A 17,710-nucleotide genomic window follows, 5' to 3' on the forward strand; every position below is an offset into this window, starting at 1 on the left:
GAGGTCCTCAACTGGTGCATAGTTGAACACCAGATTCCGTTAAGCTTTTCGTGAGACCTCCTTACATTCAGAGGATTTCATTTTTAATTATTTCAATGGTCATTTTTTTTATAGTTATTCGAGGTAGCCTTACACTTGTATTGACACCTTTCTAATACTAAGTTAGAGGCTTCATAGCCATAGTCAGAGTTGAGTTAGTATAGTTCTTTCAGAGTTTGTTTACAAATTACAATTTCATTGTTGAACTATGATGTTGAGTTGCCCACTTGAGTCTTGTTATTTCTAAGATGAGTCTTCTCCTAAGAGATAAAATAATTTATTAGACCAAGCAGTTCACTCGGGGCCAACAATGGTCTCTGAATGCCGGTCACGCCTAGGACACTCTCTTATGGCATGACAAACTTGGTATCAAAGCACATAATTTAAGTATCCTAGGGTGTCTATGAAATCATTTCTAGTTTTTTTTTCCTGGGAATAGACCCTACACGAGGCTCCCACCTCTCGTGCACAGCCAGGGGTTGAGCAGTACCCCCAAGCCTTATTATACATGAAAATAGAAAATACAAGGAGGGGGACATAAACCTAACCTCCGATCCTATAGTGGTTCATAAGTCGGTTAATCTACTAATGTCGGCCAACTTATCCCCGATACAATATGGTGCTTTCTAAATACTAGAAAAAAGGGGTACAGACCCTATGAGTGGACTCCTCTCTATTCACAGTATCTAGAAAAGCAATAAATGAGGGAGACTCTCCCCTTTACAATCTAATCCTAAATTAATATTCTTAAAGAGTTAAGAAGTACTTAGTTCCAAATTAAACAGTAAAACTGGAGAACTCATGATGTTAACTTGTTCGTCTAGAGTCATCTTTGTCTTCTGAATTATCGATTCCAGGTTAGTCGAGTTCAAGAAAGTCCTAACCTCAAGTTCTTCAAAAGAGCTATAATTAGCCATAGTGAAGAACCAGCAGTAGCAGCACATCAAGTATGGGGATTTCATGTTGGTGTTTGATCAGCAGCACATCAAGTATGGGGATTTCATATTGGTGTTTGATCTGCTTGACTAATTTGGATTGGAGGTACTCCAAGGTGATGCAATCTGCATGTCCATGGGATCTGCAGGTGCTGGAAAATTACCTTATCCATTGTTGGAGATTGCAGTATTTATAAGTATTTCTCTGCAGGTCAGCATGCAATCTGCAACTCCATGAAGATGTTGAGTGTTGTTGTTGATGGATGTTGGTGTTGTGTGTTGCTTCTGGTGACTGTTGCATCTGTAGTGTAACTGCTGCAACTCTTGTTATTGTTGTGTGCTGCTCCTATTAGATCCACTGGTCTTCTTGAAGCAGCCTGCACAACATAAGAAAAGGAAAGGAAAATTCCTAATGTTGGTTGAGATGTTGCAGGCCTGGAGTGTACAACTGCATTTCTTCTAGTTACAAATTGTTGGATGTTGAAGATGTTGTTGTTGGGTGCTGCATCTTTGTTGGTATCACCTTCAGATTCTTGGACTCTACAATTACTGGAATCATACTGGAGCTCCATAACCAAGTTCTGCAAAACATTAGTGTGCCTGCACAAAGAAACAAATAATGCATTTCCCAGTATTGGCTCAAGTACTGCAGATGAGTCATGTACCTGCACAGCAAAAATAAAGAAGAAACAACTACTTTAGTCCTCACCTTTACTCCTCACCTTTACTGTTAAGGTGATTATTCTAGGAAAGCAATAAACAAGGGAGACTCTCCCCCTTTACAAAACTTCTAACTATGAAATTATACATAAAGAGTTCTATACTATAATTACAGATAAGGTATACAAGTCATGGAGGTTGTTTGATCCTCTTCAGTTTTGTCCTTCTAAAACTTGCCATCCCCATTTTGTCTAATATGTAGTATCCTCCTGTTTCCTTTGGAAGTTGTTGAACATTGTAGACTTGGAACATGTTGTGTACACTGTGGTTGTGCTTGGAAAGAGTATCTGCAGCAAAGTTAGCTTCTCTATAGATGTGGCTACATTGAAAGTAATCCAGCATTATAATTAGCTTCTACAGGTCCATGATGTAGTTCCTGATGGTCCAAGGTGGTGTGATCTCTTGTTTTAACCATTTCACAAGTAATTCAGAATCAACCTCCAAGAGAACCCTGCTGTAGCCATGCTGAATGCACCAAGTGATGCCCATCAGAGCAGCCTGCACCTCAGCTTGGTTATTAGATCCAAATCCAAGTGGTGGAGCAAAGGCATAAATGAGCTTTCCTTTGTGATCTCTTAGGATGCCCCCAGCTCCAATTCTTCTAGGATTCTCCAAAGCACTTCCATTAGTGTTAAGCTTAACCATGTTGTAAGCAGGTTTGTGCCAACTAACTTGGATGATTTTCATTTCATGGTTGCATCTCTCCACCATAGCTATTAGCCCCTTCCAGTCACTTGGCTAGCTAAAGTAAGGGAAAGCTATGAAAATCAGCATATAGAGGTCTTTGATGACTGAAAATCTCACTCTAGTACTGCTTGACTTTTTGCCTCCATATTTATTAGCACATATATTAGGTTTCAACAAATAAATATAGGAGTAGCTTGCAATAAGAGTTTATATACCTCATTATTTGGTTTATACAGCCATCATTTCATCAACTTACTTCTCATGGGGTTACTTCTATGTTGTATACCCCAGCAGTCAGAAAAATACTTCCATATGTGTCTAGCAATGTGCCCAGAGATAAATATGTGATCTATAGTGTCCCACCCTGGCCTGTAGCAGCAAGAACACTGAGCAGGTACATGACCAAAGTGTTCAATACTTTCATTTGTAGGCAGCTTGCTTCTGAGAGTTCTCCAAATAAGGAAAGATATCTTGAAAGGAATATGCCTATGCCATATATTATTGTCAGTCATGGTTTTGTTCCTTTTTTGCCTGATGTGGTTCCAGGCTGAAGCACAAGTGAACTTGCCATCTGAGGTCAGTTTCCAACAGGCTGTATCTGAGAGGTCAGGTTGATACTTGAAGGAAAAATTGAGGATCTTGTGTATAAGGTGCTGTGGTGCATGCTGTCTCACTTTCTCTTCATTCCAGCCCCCATTAACCAAGAACTTAGAGATAGTGATATTGTTAAGTCTAGGTAGATGGTCATTGTGGTAGGCTAGGGTGCCAATTCCTAGCCAATCATCCCACCAAAAGCTGTAAGAACCTGAATTAATATGCCACTATATATGAGGTTCAATGTCAGATTTATTTGTCATCATGTGCTTCCACATAAGTGATTGACTAGTGTCCCAATTCTTGATTACTAGATGAGCCCTTTGGTAGTACTTGGCCCTCAAGAAGCTCCCCCATAGAGTCTTCTTATACCTGAAAGTCCACCATTGTTTATACTTCAATGCTAGGCACACATCTTTAAGATTTTTCATACCAATACCTCCTTCTTCTGTTGGATAGCTGAGGGTCTCCCATGAAGCCCAATGGTATTTCCTCTTTTCTTTATCCCATCCCCAAAAGAAGTTTGCTATAACAGACTTTATTTGTTTGAGGGTACTGGCAGTAGGAGTGATAGCAGATAGAAGATGAATTGGGAGAGACTGTAGCACATACTTCACAAGAGCAGCTCTCCCTCCATAGCTGAGGACTTTAGTCTGCCATCCTCTAATTCTAGAGGTCACTTTAGACACCATAATAGTAAAGTAAATGATCCTTTGTATTCTAATATATAGAGGACATCCTAAATAGGTAATAGGACCATGAGTATGCTTGAATTCGGTGATGGAAGTGATCCTTGACATAATCTCAGGATTGGTATTCAAATGGAGCATGCATTGACTCTTCTCCTTGTTAATAAGCTGACCTGAACTTTTTTCATACCTCTGGAGTGTCTTCATGATCAGTTTGAGAGAGTATTTGCAAGTTGAAGTGAAGATGATTATATCATCAGCAAAGCTCAGATGATTAATCAAGGGGCCCTTCTTCTCCATGTAAAAACCTCTGTACAGGTAATGTTGATGCTTATTATTGAGCATTCTTGAAAGAACTTCAGCACTTATTACAAAGAGGGCAGGGGACAATGGATCTCCTTGTTTGAGGCCTCTTGTAGAATGGAAAAAACCATCCCTACCACTATTCACAATAACTGAATACCAATTATTGGCCATTAACCTCCAAACCATATCTATAAATAATTCTCCAAATCCCATCCTTCTCATAACAAGGCATATGAATAACCAAGACACTCTGTCATAGGCTTTGGCCATGTCTAGTTTGATAACAACATTATCACCAATCTTAGGTCTTTTGATGTTGTGAATGATTTCTTGTGCCAACATGACATTTTCAGAGATGTTTCTTCCTAGGACAAATCCTGACTGATTTTCAGAGATTAGGTGAGGAAGAATGGGAGCTAATCTGAGGCATAGAACCTTAGAAATGACTTTATTAGTAGACTTACTGAGGGATATAGGCCTGAAGTCTGAAAGCTTATTAGGATGGCCTACTTTTGGAAGTAGAACCAAACATGCATCTGAGATGAACTTGGGAAGAGAATGACCACAGAAAAAGAATTTCACCAAGTTTAATAAGTCATCACTAATGATATCCCAGCATGTATGGAAGAATTTGCCATTAATTCCATCTGGACCTGCAGCAGATACATCACTAAGAGAAAAAACAGCTTCTTTCAGCTCCACTTTAGTAGGCATAGCATTAAGGGACTTATTTTGTTGATTTGTGATGGTGTTGGGAATTCACCTTAGAATACCTTCATTGATGACCTCTTCCTTACCAGTAAAGATCTTTTCAAAGTAGTCACATGCTGTAGTAGCTATATTCTGATCTCCCTGAATGGTGTTATCTTGATCATCAGTAATCTGATGGATGAATAATCTTCTTCTCCTTCCTCTTATGATGGCATGAAAGTATTTAGAATTGGCATCTCCCTCCTTAAACCACTGAAGCTGAGTTTTTTGTTTAAGGATTGATTGTTCAGTCTTCAGGTATTTAATGTATTAAGCATTCACTTGATTCATCTTGATCTTGTTGTCTTTAGAGTTGTCCTAGATGAGAGCATCTTCCGCTTGCTTTACCTTCTCTTCAAACTGTTTGACAGCTTTATATATGTCTCCATATTGCTGTCTTGACCAAGTACTAAGAGTTTTGGCCACTCTCTTAAGCTTTAATTGGAAAATTCTCATTGGATTACCTTCTATTGGTCTTTCCCAGCAGGATCTAACAGTATCTAGGTAAGTCTCATTCTCCACCCAACAATTAAGGAATTTGAAGTATTTGATAATATTACTTTGAGTATCCGTGCATTCAAGTACAAAAGGACAGTGGTTTGAACCTGTAAAAGCAAGATAAGTCAAAATAGTCATAGGCATCATCTCTAACCACCTATCATTCACCATGGCCCTGTCCAATCTCTTCCATATTCTAGCCTCCATGTCCCTGTTGTTGCACCATGTAAAGTTCTGACCATGGAAGCCCAAATCAGTAAGTCCACATGCTTCAATTACACTTATAAACTTAAAACTTTTGTTCATATTGTGTGGTTTCCCTCCTAGCTTTTCTTCAACATCAGTGATCACATTAAAGTCTCCAATAATACACCATGGCTTGTCTGTGTCAGCATACTGCAGCATCTTATCCCAGAGACTTCTTCTCATATAATCCTTACACTTGGCATAAACAAATGTAATAATATGAGAATTAGGATTAGCCACATGTTTGATTTTACAAGTAACATGTTGTTCATCTTGATCTAAAATGCAGCAATCCACATCTTGGTTCCAAAACAACCAAATCTTGTTATTGGGATTATGAATGGCACTGTCTATTCTCAACTGATTTCTGTAGTGGTTGAGCTATGATTGATTGACAAATGGTTCAAGAATTGCCATCATAGAAATGTTGTTATAATCCTTGAGTCTTTGGAGTCTATCCAAGGCACCTTGAGTATCAATACTCCTTGCATTCCAGCATATTGTATTCATCATCAAGATTTCAGAGATTTGGACCTTGTGTTGATGCTACTCTTCCAAGTAGCATTATCTGCACTGGTAGTGATCTGTTGCTTTTTTTTTCTTGTCCTGTTGTCCCCTAGGTGATAAACCCTGTTTCTCAGTGACCTGCAACTCTTCATCCTGAGTTGTAGTATCTGTGGTAGCATCCAGTGCTCTCCAAAGAGGGGCACTAGTTTCCTCATCCTCATCATGAGATTGTTCCCTTTGATCTAGGTCCTCTTCATCTTCAGATTGAATAGCTCTGTATTCATCCTCAGAGTCATCTGATATGGCTCTTTTATTAGGTACACACAACTCAGTAGAGCTGGCTTAAGTTTGAAGAGGATTCACATGAATCCCTGCTTGTTCTTCAACGAACACATAGTTCACTCTGTGTTGTGACTTTCCAGACAGATATTTCTTTGTCTTAGCTAGCTTTTTCTTCAATGCATCTCTCTTCTTCTTACTCAAACATAGAGTATATTTATTGTTCAGGAGCTGAGCCACTGCATCCATATTTTGTTCATTGATATTTGGAGATTCAGCACCTCTCTTATTAATTTCATTGAACTGGAACCTGTCCTCTAAAACCTATTGAACATCAACTTGTTGAACCTGCATATTGGGCCTTGTATCTGCTGGAAGAGTGGTGGCAGAGGCTCTAGGGACTCTCCTATGGTCAACTAATAGATTTTTCTTCTCCCTGGTTTCCCTTCCTGCAGATTAGTGATTTTCTCCTCGTGCATCAGACTTATAATCAGGAGACTACAGGACGCTTAAGAGATGTTTTCCATCCCGTCATACTCTAGATCACGCAATAAAGCTATTCCATAAGAAACTTAACCAAACTTGTGTGTTTCTCAAATCCGTTCGACTTCCCCTTATACTTAAGGTGGTTGAAACTAAGGGTGTCAAATGGGCAGGTTGGGTTGGAATTGAGACTATTAAAATGGGTTAAAAAAAATTGGGTTGGTCATGTTCCGCTCAAATTTACTTTGGGCTCAAATGGGTTGGACTCAATTATGGTAAAATTCGGGTTGGGTCATGACCCGCCCAATTTAACCTGCTTAATGTCAATAATTTTAATATTTTATTATTTAACTTTTATAACCACAATTTGAATATTAATTCAAGAAAACAAAATCCACATATGGATAGATTAATCCTAAAAGATATAAACTATATAGTAATTCATACATTTAGTAAGAGAATATACATTACACCAATGCAAATAAAGAGCCTTAAAACGGATTGAAATTAGAGATTATGTTAGGCTCAATTGAAGGATTTTTTTAAATGGGTTAAGGCTTGAATGGATTGATATTGAACCCAATACATATTATCTTTAGCCCAACCCATAAAAGTTTGGGCGGGTTACCTATATTCGGGCTCATTTTGATAGCTTTAGTTGAAACAGTAAAGCTCAAATCCTTGTTGATGAGTTACTCTCAGATAAAGTCTTCAGAAGGTAAAAAGACTGCACAAGGATTGAGAGGAGCCAATTAGTGTGCTTAAGTTTATTGATTCGAAAGAATTCACTCTTACACATATGAACCGTGTGTTTGACCCAAAGCAAGATGTCTTCTTAGAATCACTTCTCTAAACCTTGTTTCAAATGTCATCCTTGACAGGAAAGTTATCTCTAAATGTTTAACGTTATTACCCAAGATAATGTGACTTGAGGTATTGTAAGCTACAATAGTAGAATGATCCTAGAGAGAGAAAGATGAAGTTAGAAGAGTAGAACCCATTGAAATTGGGAATAGTGGTTAATTGAGGTTTGTAACTAGAGCTATGTGTCTATAAGTTAAGTAATGAGGTGATAAGTCAAGTTCCTTTTGTTTTGACTAAAGAGTAGTAAATGTCATGTAGCTTTCATAATAGAAAGTAGAGAAAGGATTGGTGGTTAGGATGAGTTAGACTACACTCGAACTAGAAGAGGGTTTATTCTGTAATATTATTGTGTTAGTAAAGACCAAGTATAGGTGTTGAACAGAAGAATAGTGTTGTCATGAAGTGATTGATGTTTCTCTTTTTTTGTTGAAGTATTTTCCTTTTTGTTTTTCATTGAACTTGTAGGGATATTTTGTCTTTCCTTAATTTTTTTCTAGAAGTTGTCTTGACTTTGAAGACTTTGCATCTTTTTCCTTTGAAAGTTTCAAAGTTGGATTTTCTTCTATAACTTGCACGTCTTCAGTGAGCTCAAGAAGATTGGACCAAGAGAGGGGTAGTGCATGTAAGCACTCAGAAGGGAAAGGGCTAAGATGTGGTTGTCCAAAGAAAAGGCTTTAGGCACAAAGTGAAAAAAACTAGGGATTAATGTTATTTGGTAGGCTTTGAACGGCACAATTGGGTCAAAGAAGGCTTACGGTCATTTCCCAAACCAAACATTACTTAGAATTTCGCCTCAATAAACATTCAGGTCAAGTTCTAGATCAACTGTGCGATGCAATTGAATTTCAGTGTAAAGCTCACCACACAATGCACATGAAGCCATGAGGTTGGTTTTATTCTTATCTTAAATACCTGCAAGAGAATTTTCAAACATCACAAAAGTACAAATGAAAGGTACCAAAAGAGTATGGTTTACCACAAATCCAATTATTTTCATCATACCGAATATTTTGCATGCTCCTAACTGTATTCGTCCCAATCAAGAAAATATGACTCTTAAAATATGTACAATTTTTTTAGTTGAAAAGGGAATACCGAACCCAAGAAGAGTTGCTTACGTATCTCACCGAAATGAAAATCAGGTGTGCGTAGTCCTTGCAAATATGGCATAAAATAATTCAAAGGTAAAAACAAACTTGAAGCGATACTCGTAGGTTTAACATCCACTGACATCATTAGTCAAAGAGAGAGTGTCTTCTGACTGTTTGCGACAAATTATTTCGTATCCTCTCAACTATTGGTGAGGACACCTATCTTTGCATTTTTCTTTCTCAAAATATTTCTGAAGACTATGTATTGATATGGCCTCCCAATTTTTGACGACAACCACGTGTTGTTGTATTCTTTTTGAGTGTCTCTTGGATTTGTGTTCTTCAACTCCACGGAAATCATTCATTGTTATAACCATCCCTGACTGTTATCAGGGAAGATTTTTCTGCAAAGATATGAAAAATATGTGAAAGTGGGGTCATCATGAAAAATAACTAACAGAATAAAGAATTACGACCGCATAGTTAAAGACTCCCCCGATTTGTCTTTTTGATTGGATACTAATATTTTGTGAAACTTAAAGACTCAAATTTTATGAGTTCTCGTCTCTTATCGCTCCGGAAGAACAATAACCTCCAAGTACGTTTCTGACTTTGTTGAGACTCCAGAGTTTCGATCTTTGAGATATGAGCAAGTTAGATTTCGAACGCAAATAAACATTTTTCTGAAAAAGAAGAATAATTCAAAATATAAAAGTGTTAATTATTAAGCCTATGAGGATATATTGCACGACTAAAAACATTATTTTTGAGAACTTTCCATCATCAAAACCGTTGATGGACAGTAGCACAAGAACACACACGACAACTTGTTTCTTGGCTAGTCTGGAAGACTTAAATCAAGTTTTGATTGCTTGTTTCAATTGTTTGGTTCTTGTGTTGATTTTCTATATCTTTGTAAGTATTATTTCATGAGTTATACAAAAATTCTTGTTGCTTTACATATATTTATGCATAGCTAATCCCACAACTAGGGTTATGGGAACCATGACGATATAACTAGATAGGCAAACGTAAGATTGATTTTCATGATTTGTTTTTGAATGTATTGTGATGTATTCATTCAAAGTCTTTCTTAGTGAGTTCACGCATTAAGAACTTGTCTGTATTCATTGCTTGCCTGGGAGGGAGGGAGGTAGTGATTAGGAAAAGACTATCACAACAGTAATTCGAAGAGTCTAGCTTCGAAAGAAGGGATAAACTTCATCTAAGTTACTTAAGATCAGAGGGATATAGTACTCTGAGAAGTAGAGTGAGGTTTAGTAAAGCATACATTCTGAGACTGGAAGGAGATGAATGAGATACGTCTAAGAAGGACCAGTAGGTGAATTAGATATTACATAACTCGCTAGATTTTGCATGCAATACATTGAACGATATCATGAATACGAGTCGTCTATTAAGTCCTATGTCATAGGGATCATATTGTTACAACTTTAATCTTGTTTACTTGTCATTACATTGTTACTTGTTCTTAAAAAAAACCAAAACCCCCATTTTACTTTATGCAAGTTTATTTTCGGGAAGTAGCAACTACAACTGAATAGTGATAGCTAATAGAATTGTGTCAACCTATTCCCTGTGGGTTCAACCCCGAATCTTAGTTGGGTAAAATATACTGCTAATGATCGTCTATATTTCCTTTGAAAGGTATAATTGAGCGTTATCAAAATGGCACCGTTGTCGGGAAATATAGCTTTGAAATAATCTATTAGTTGTTATTTCAGTTTGTAGTTCTATTTCTTAGTTTTACCATTTTTTTTGTTTTTTGTTTTGGTTACTATAGGGCTCTAGTTAGTGCAAAACCCATGTGGAAACTTGATGAAGTTTGAGTAATCAAGTACATTACGCCGTGCTGCGATACTAAATGAGGCGTTTCATGGGAGGCAACCCATGTGGATACTTGATGAAGTCTGAGTAGTTCGGTAATCCACTACTGATGCCTAGGTTATCGCAGGTATGATCACTTCTCTTGTTTTTAATTTTTGAGTTTTTGAGTGCATTGGGGACAATGCATAAATTTTGATAGGAAATGGGGCATCCTAAAAACCCTTAGGAGTTTTTCTTGCCATGTTTCTTTTCTTTGAAGGTGTATTATCTAGTAGAACTGGCATGTTTAGATTGTTTGTGTGAATACAAGTGTATATTGGAGTTTGTAGTAGCTCGTGAAAGTGAAAAAAAAATGGCCCCTATTTAAAAATTTCTGAATAATTGTGATTGCATCTCAAATGTGATAACTAATTTTCTGGGATCTTTGTAGCATCATACATAGAAATTTATTGATCAAATGCTGGTTATGACTGTGTTGATTAGTACTAAATAGCATAAGATCAGTGCCATGTGTGTGAGAGCTAAATTTGTGTGGTTTGATTGATGCATTGTAAGCTAGAACTTGCCTGATTAGTCTCACCAAAACAAACTGGATATCTGGATTAGGACAGGATCATAGGCCTTTATTGATAATGAGTCACTTAGCCTAAATTTAACCAACCAAATGAAATTGTACCCTTTGAACCAAAAGTTTGTGCTTTAATAGACATTTTCTTTGATTATACACAATTCACCTTCCTTTTCTGTCTATGAATCCTGATTTTGGCCCTGGTCTCTTAACGGACAATGTGTCCCTCAACCTAGGCTAAAAGCCTAAGTTGAGGGTGGCTATTGTAAGGAGAATCCATTTGTGAACCTTTATCTTGGCCCTGGTCCCTCCTAGGAGATTATGTACTTCAACTCAGGCCAAAAGCCTAAGTTGAGGGTGGCTATTATAAGGAAAAGCAGAAAAGTTAGGGTATGAAAAGAAAAGAAACACATGGGTTGTGGTCGCAGGTGAAAAGAAAATAAATGCAAAAATGAGACATAAAGAAAGAATAAGATTGAACAAAAGCGAAAAACACTCCCAAAGAAGAAAGAATGAGAAAATAAGGGAACAATAAGAGTGTGGGGGGTTGAAAAACTAAGTAGCTAAGTCAAAGTAGCGTTTGGAGGGCTAAAGTAGTCACTTTTATCCTAAATATATCCTACCTAAACTCAAGCCTATGTTACAAGTCTAAAAAGTCCTATTGTGATCCTAAAAAGGTTATTCAAAAGTTGAAGTGTTGAAAATAAGGGCAAGCCTATGATATTTACATTTGCATTGTTTGAACGTCTTTTGAGAGTGCGAGTAGATTTGTTCCAGTCTCTGTTTATCCGCAATACACTGTGTGAGAGACTTCTTTGTGGTGAGGGCACTGTGTTTGGGGTGTTTGGTAGCTACATTGACTAGTATATTACTGATTGCATTGATTTAGTTAGCCAAGATTAGAACAATGTTATGAAGTAATCCTTGCGAGTTGGTTAGAGCATAAGTGTATTGCATAAGTGAAGTTGGGCATGTGGTTTATGTTGTAGGGTTGCTATATATATTTCCTATGAGTTTCTTGTATTTGCAAGTCATTTGGTTTTATGTTGTGTTATTGCTTGAGGAAAAGCAACAATTCTAAGTTGAGGGTGTTGATATGTCTCCAAAACATAACATTTACGACGCTCAAAACATAGAATTATTGTAAGCTCTCAAGAGCGGTTTGCTAGTTTTATGTGTTTTTGTTTAGTTTGTAGAGAAATTGAAGTGTGCTTGAATTGATGATCATTGGATTGTTTTATGTGGAAATTTGCCTACATTTGGACTAAGGTTGAATGATGGTGTTGAGAAGAGAGCACAAGGGAGGAAAAAATTCACAAGAAGTGCTCAAACACTTGGTTTCGTTGAGGTTTTGGGATGACTTGAGAAATCAAATAATGAACTACACCGTGCATTGAAAGACCTTGGCTTGGATGTTTGGAGACTAAATCAGCATGTTTGAACCAAGGGTGTACACTACGAGACCCTTCAAGGGTCTTGGTGCACACCACTGATCGTGAAAAGGGCATTCCATCCATGAAGAAACCATCTAGGAAAGCAGCCAAGAATTTGGCTAAGGCACACACCAAGGAAGCACCACCACGAGTCGTGGTGCTCACCACTAGGCGTGGTGGGTGCCATGGTGGGATGGCCAGCCATATTTGGCCAAGTAAAAACAAAGAGGCTTACCACTGAACTTGAAAAGAATCACTGGTCGTGAAGATGCCCAGGCAACACATTAAAAGTTTTCCTAGTTCTATTAGGATTTGTTTTCCCACTTAGTTTAGGATTAGGTTTCAACTTCTATAAATACACCACTTTGTTCTAGGTTTAGAGGGATGTTTTTCCTAATGTTTTGGGGCTATATTGCACGACTAAAAATATTATTTTTGAGAATTTTCCATCATCAAAAACTTTGTTAGACAGTAGCACAAGAACACACACGGCAACTTATTTCTTGTCTAGTCTGGAAGACTTAAATCAAGTTTTGATTGCTTGTTTCAATTGTTTGGTTATTGTGTTGATTTTCTATATCTTTGTAAGTATTGTTTCATGATTTATACACAAATTCGTGTTGCTTTACTTATAATTATGCATAGCTAATCCCACAACCCTAGTTGTGGGAACCATGACGACAAAACTAGATAGGCAAACATAGGATTGATTTTTGTGATTTTTTTTATCATGTATTGTGATTTATTCATTCAAAAGTCTTTCTTAGTGAGTGCAGGCATTAAGAACTTGTCTGTATTCATTGCTTGCCCAGGAGGGAGGTAGTGATTAGGAAAAGACTATCACAATAGTAATTCAAAGAGTTTGGCTTCGAAAGAAGAAATAAACTTTGTCTAAGTTACTTGAGACATGAAGGAGATAGTACTCTGAGATCTAGAGCGTGGTTTAGTAAAGCATACATTCTGAGACCGGAGCAAGATGAATGGGATACGTCTAAGAAGTTTCAGGAGGTGAATTAGATGTTACATAACTCACTAGATTTTGCATGCAATACATTGAATGATATCATAAATACGAGTCGTCTATTAAGTCAAATTCATGGGGATCATAACCCAGTCTAGTCTTCATATTGTTACAACTTTAATCTTGTTTACTTGTCATTACATTGTTACTTGTTCTTAAATAAAACCAAAACCCCCATTTTACTTTATGCAAGTTTATTTTCGGGAAGTAGCAACTACAACTGAATAGTGATAGCTAATAGAATTGTTTCAATCTATTCCCTGTGGGTTTGACCCCGAATCTTAGTTGGGTAAAATATACTGCTAACAGCCATCTATATTTCTTTCGAGAGGTATAATTGAGCGTTATCAATGACAAAATTATATTTGCTAGTGCTAATAGTTAGTCCTTAAAGATGATTATGAAGACTTTACAGGATTATGAAGTTTCGATCAGTTAATAACATGGTAATTGCCCCTGCCAAAACAGTCTGGATAGAAAATTAACAGAGATAAGAGTGCCTTTTATGTTCATGGCAAGGCTGCACATGGGGATGTTACTGTCATTGAGGAATGCACTATTTTTCCAGAGGTTCCTTTCCCCTTATGTATCTTGGATGCCCCATTAGGCATGCCAGGAAGAAGAAAACTCATTTTATAGATCTGTTGAAAAAAGGTGCAAAATAAGGTACAAGCTTGGAAGGGCAAATTACTTTCTTTTGGAGGAAAAGTTGTGCTAATTAACAATGTGCTACGGAGTGCTCCTATTTACCATCTCTCAGCCATTATTCCTTCTAAATGTGTTATACAAGATCTTCACAAAATGTTTGCTAGCTTTCTTCGGAACTTTAAGGAGGGTGGCAAAAACAAGCACTGGGTTGCTTGGTCATGTTTACCTAAGAAGGAAGGAGGCCTGGGTTTTAGGTCTTTGTCTGATGTCTCAAAAGCTTTATTTGTAAATTGTGGTGGAACTTTAGAACTAAAAATACTATGTGGTTACAATTTATGTGGAATAAATATTGCAAAAGACATAGACCTCAAGTTGTGGAATGGAGAGGGGGGTCACAAACTTAGAAACACATGTTACTGGCTAGGGATGCTATTGATCAAGAAATTTGGTGGAAACCTAATTGTGGGCATTCAATCATTATGTTTGACAACTGGACTCAACTGGGATCCCTTCATTACTATCTTCCTGTTTCCTACTCTAATGAATATTTTCAGGATGATGTTAACATATTGATGGAAGGGGGAAGGGGGAATGAAGCATTATTACAACAATTATTTTCTGAATATGTAGTTGACCATATAACTAGCAAGATTAATGTAGTGCATGAATCTGAGGAAAGGGGTCAGCCATACTGAATGTTAAACTCTTCTGGCAGGTTTTCTGTTAAATCGGCATGGAAGGTTTTGGGGGTACGTGGTGTTTAACATGAAGCCTATTTGAGGATCTGGGAAAAAGGGGCTCCTTTCAAGATTTCTTTCTTTTTCTGGAGGCTAGCTAAAACAAGAATTCATATAAGTGAATTTTTAATCAGTGTGGAAATTGAAGAGGAGGTGCAGTGTTGTTGTTACAACCTTTTGGTTAATGAAAGTTATCATCTTTTTGTATTATGTCCATATGCAAATAGGCTGTGGGAACTGTTTGCTAATGCTACTGGGGTTAAGGGTCCTTTTATCCATCTAAAGGATACAATCTATAAACGGTGGAATGTTGATTGTGTACGTAAGCTGAGACCTCTTTTTAATGTTATACCTAATCTGATCTGCTGGAAAATCTGAAAGAGGAGGAACAAGTTGAAACATGGTGAGAAGATGTCTTTCTATAGTATGTTGTCTGAATAAAATAGAAATCTTCATAGAATAACTACAGTTAGATATCCTTGGCTTAGAAATATCCTAAGAGAGTGGCCTAATATTGTTAGATTCCTAGAGGGATATAAGCCTGATATTGTTCCAAAAGTTATCTACTGGAAGGCTCTTATGCTAGAGGGATATAAGCCTGATATTGTTCCAAAAGTTATCTACTGGAAGGCTCTTATGGTAGGTTGCTACAAGTGTAACTCAGATGAAGTTCCTAAAGGAAATTCAGGCCCAAGTGCTGGAGGTTTTTGTGTTAGGGATTGGAATGGTGAGTTCATGTATGCAGCCTCTCATAGGTTGGGAGTAAAGACTAGCCTAGAGGCAGAGGCTATGGCCATGGAGAAGGGATTGCAATACTATTTGTCTAATCAGTTTATCCTTGTTATATTAGAAACTGATTCACTCATTTTTTCAAAGATATAGGATGGAATATGGGAAGTTCCCTTGGTGCATCACCATGGTAATTAAGAAGATTAGGTGGCTGATGAGGAATGGAGGTGGGGAGGTGAAGCATGTGATGAGGAAGGGTAACAAAGTGGCTGATTTTTTCACTAACTTAGTTTTTCTTTTGCAGGAACAAAAACTAAAATATTTGATTCATTTCAGGTGATCCCAAATCAAGGGAAAGCACTTCTACAACTAGATACACAACAAGTTCATAACATACGATTCACGAAAGTACAGAACAAATTCTTTGGTTTGTAAAGCAATAAAGGAGCAATAGAATATCATATGGATGCAAGTAGATCAAGGCAAAAAGTACATCAATACACATACCATATAGAATAGTATGGACCTTAATTTGAAGGAGTCTAGACGATTGGTATCAGTTCCAAAGGAGCTCAACCTGTCAAATTTCAACGAATTAGGAAAAATACAATTTTGTAAGGTAAGAACAATCACATATCTGGGAGAAGACTTGAAACATCCTGATGAAGATCCGTCTATGTATTAGTAGGGGATAGCTGTAGAAAACAGATCTAAGTTGTTAGTTCCCCACATCAATCTTCACAAAATGAATAAGTAAAGGAAAGGTACTTTCGTCCTGATAGAGCATATATGAGCTAAAATGAGTTGAAGAAGTCTTCATCGGACAAGAAAATGGCCCTAGTGAGAATTTTTGGCGTCTAAGCTGTAATCTATCCAAGCTCGTCTCTTTGCTCGTTTCTGCTCTTAGCTAGGAAGAAGGAAGTCATCCCATGTTCACCATTTGCAACGAAGCCTGAAGTTACCAAGGTTGAGGTCATCAACAATGGATGGAGAGTTCGGCTATGACGAAGGGTCGGAGAAGCTACTGGAGTTTCTCCATTTTTGGAGAAATGAAGTTTCCTTTTTGTTTTCTTTTTTTATTTATTTGATTTTTTGTCCTTTTATTTTCTTGTCTTTTCTTTTCAGATTTTATTTTGGTTTGGGCTTTTGGGCCTAAGTATTTTGTACAGATCTTGGTGATTTATAAAAGTCCTTTGGTTTTATATATAAAAAAATAAGTAAACTTTACATTAATCCTATAATGGAAAAGTCTAATTACTATACATCCCTCATCGTACAAATATTATTCGATATCCCCTTTTTTTTCAATTTTGCTGATACATTAGTTATGTAACTGATACATCAACTTTAGCCGTAGAATAGTTAATGCAGATCGTCTATTTATGGATAGTATCTTAATATAAGGTATAATTGGTTCTTTAAATCAATTACTGATCTAATTAATGGGATTAATTGATTAAAAAAAAGCAACGGTTGTGTACATGAAGATTCAAACCAAAAAACAGAGCATCAATTTAAATCAAAGTCGATTTCAATTTTTTTTTCAGTTTTGTTGATACATTAGTTATGTATATGATACATCATGTTTAGCTGTAGAATAGTTAATGCATATCAGCTATTTATGGATAGTATCTTAATATAAGGTATGATTGGTTCTTTAAATGAATTACTGATCTAATTAATGAGATTAATTTGTTAAAAAAACAACGGGTATATTCATGAAGATTCAAACCAAAAAACAGAGCATCGATTCAAACCAAAGTCGATTTTGACTTTTTTTCAGTTTTGCTGATACATAAGTTATGTATCTGATATATCAACTTTAGCTGTAGAATAGTTAATGCACATCAGTTATTTATGGATAGTAGATTGAGATAAGGTATGATTGGTTTTTTAAATGAATTACTGATCTAATTAATGGGATTAATTGGTTAAAAAAGTAAAAGTTATGTATATGAAGTTTCAAGCCAAAAAATAGAGCATCATCTCCAATGGAAAAAACAGAGCATCAATTCAAACAAAAGTCGATTTTGATTTT

At 36.8% G+C, this 17,710-nt stretch overlaps 1 long non-coding RNA gene across 3 annotated transcripts; it reads right to left on the minus strand.

Moving 5' to 3' along the window:
- Positions 1–435: 435 nt before the first annotated feature.
- Positions 436–16,748, minus strand: LOC129887466 (uncharacterized). 3 transcript variants are annotated; one of them, XR_008766399.1, is made up of 4 exons: positions 16,180–16,748; positions 8,716–9,371; positions 8,459–8,509; positions 436–1,639 (listed from the first exon to the last, which is right to left on the minus strand). It is a non-coding gene; the product is annotated as an uncharacterized LOC129887466 (long non-coding RNA). The 3 variants fall into 3 exon arrangements; XR_008766400.1 differs by lacking the exon at positions 8,459–8,509; XR_008766398.1 differs by having other exon boundaries at positions 8,459–9,371.
- Between the last annotated feature and the right edge of the window lie 962 nt (positions 16,749–17,710).

The sequence above is a fragment of the Solanum dulcamara genome, chromosome 4 (assembly GCF_947179165.1).
Source record: "Solanum dulcamara chromosome 4, daSolDulc1.2, whole genome shotgun sequence".
NCBI lineage: Eukaryota > Viridiplantae > Streptophyta > Magnoliopsida > Solanales > Solanaceae > Solanum > Solanum dulcamara.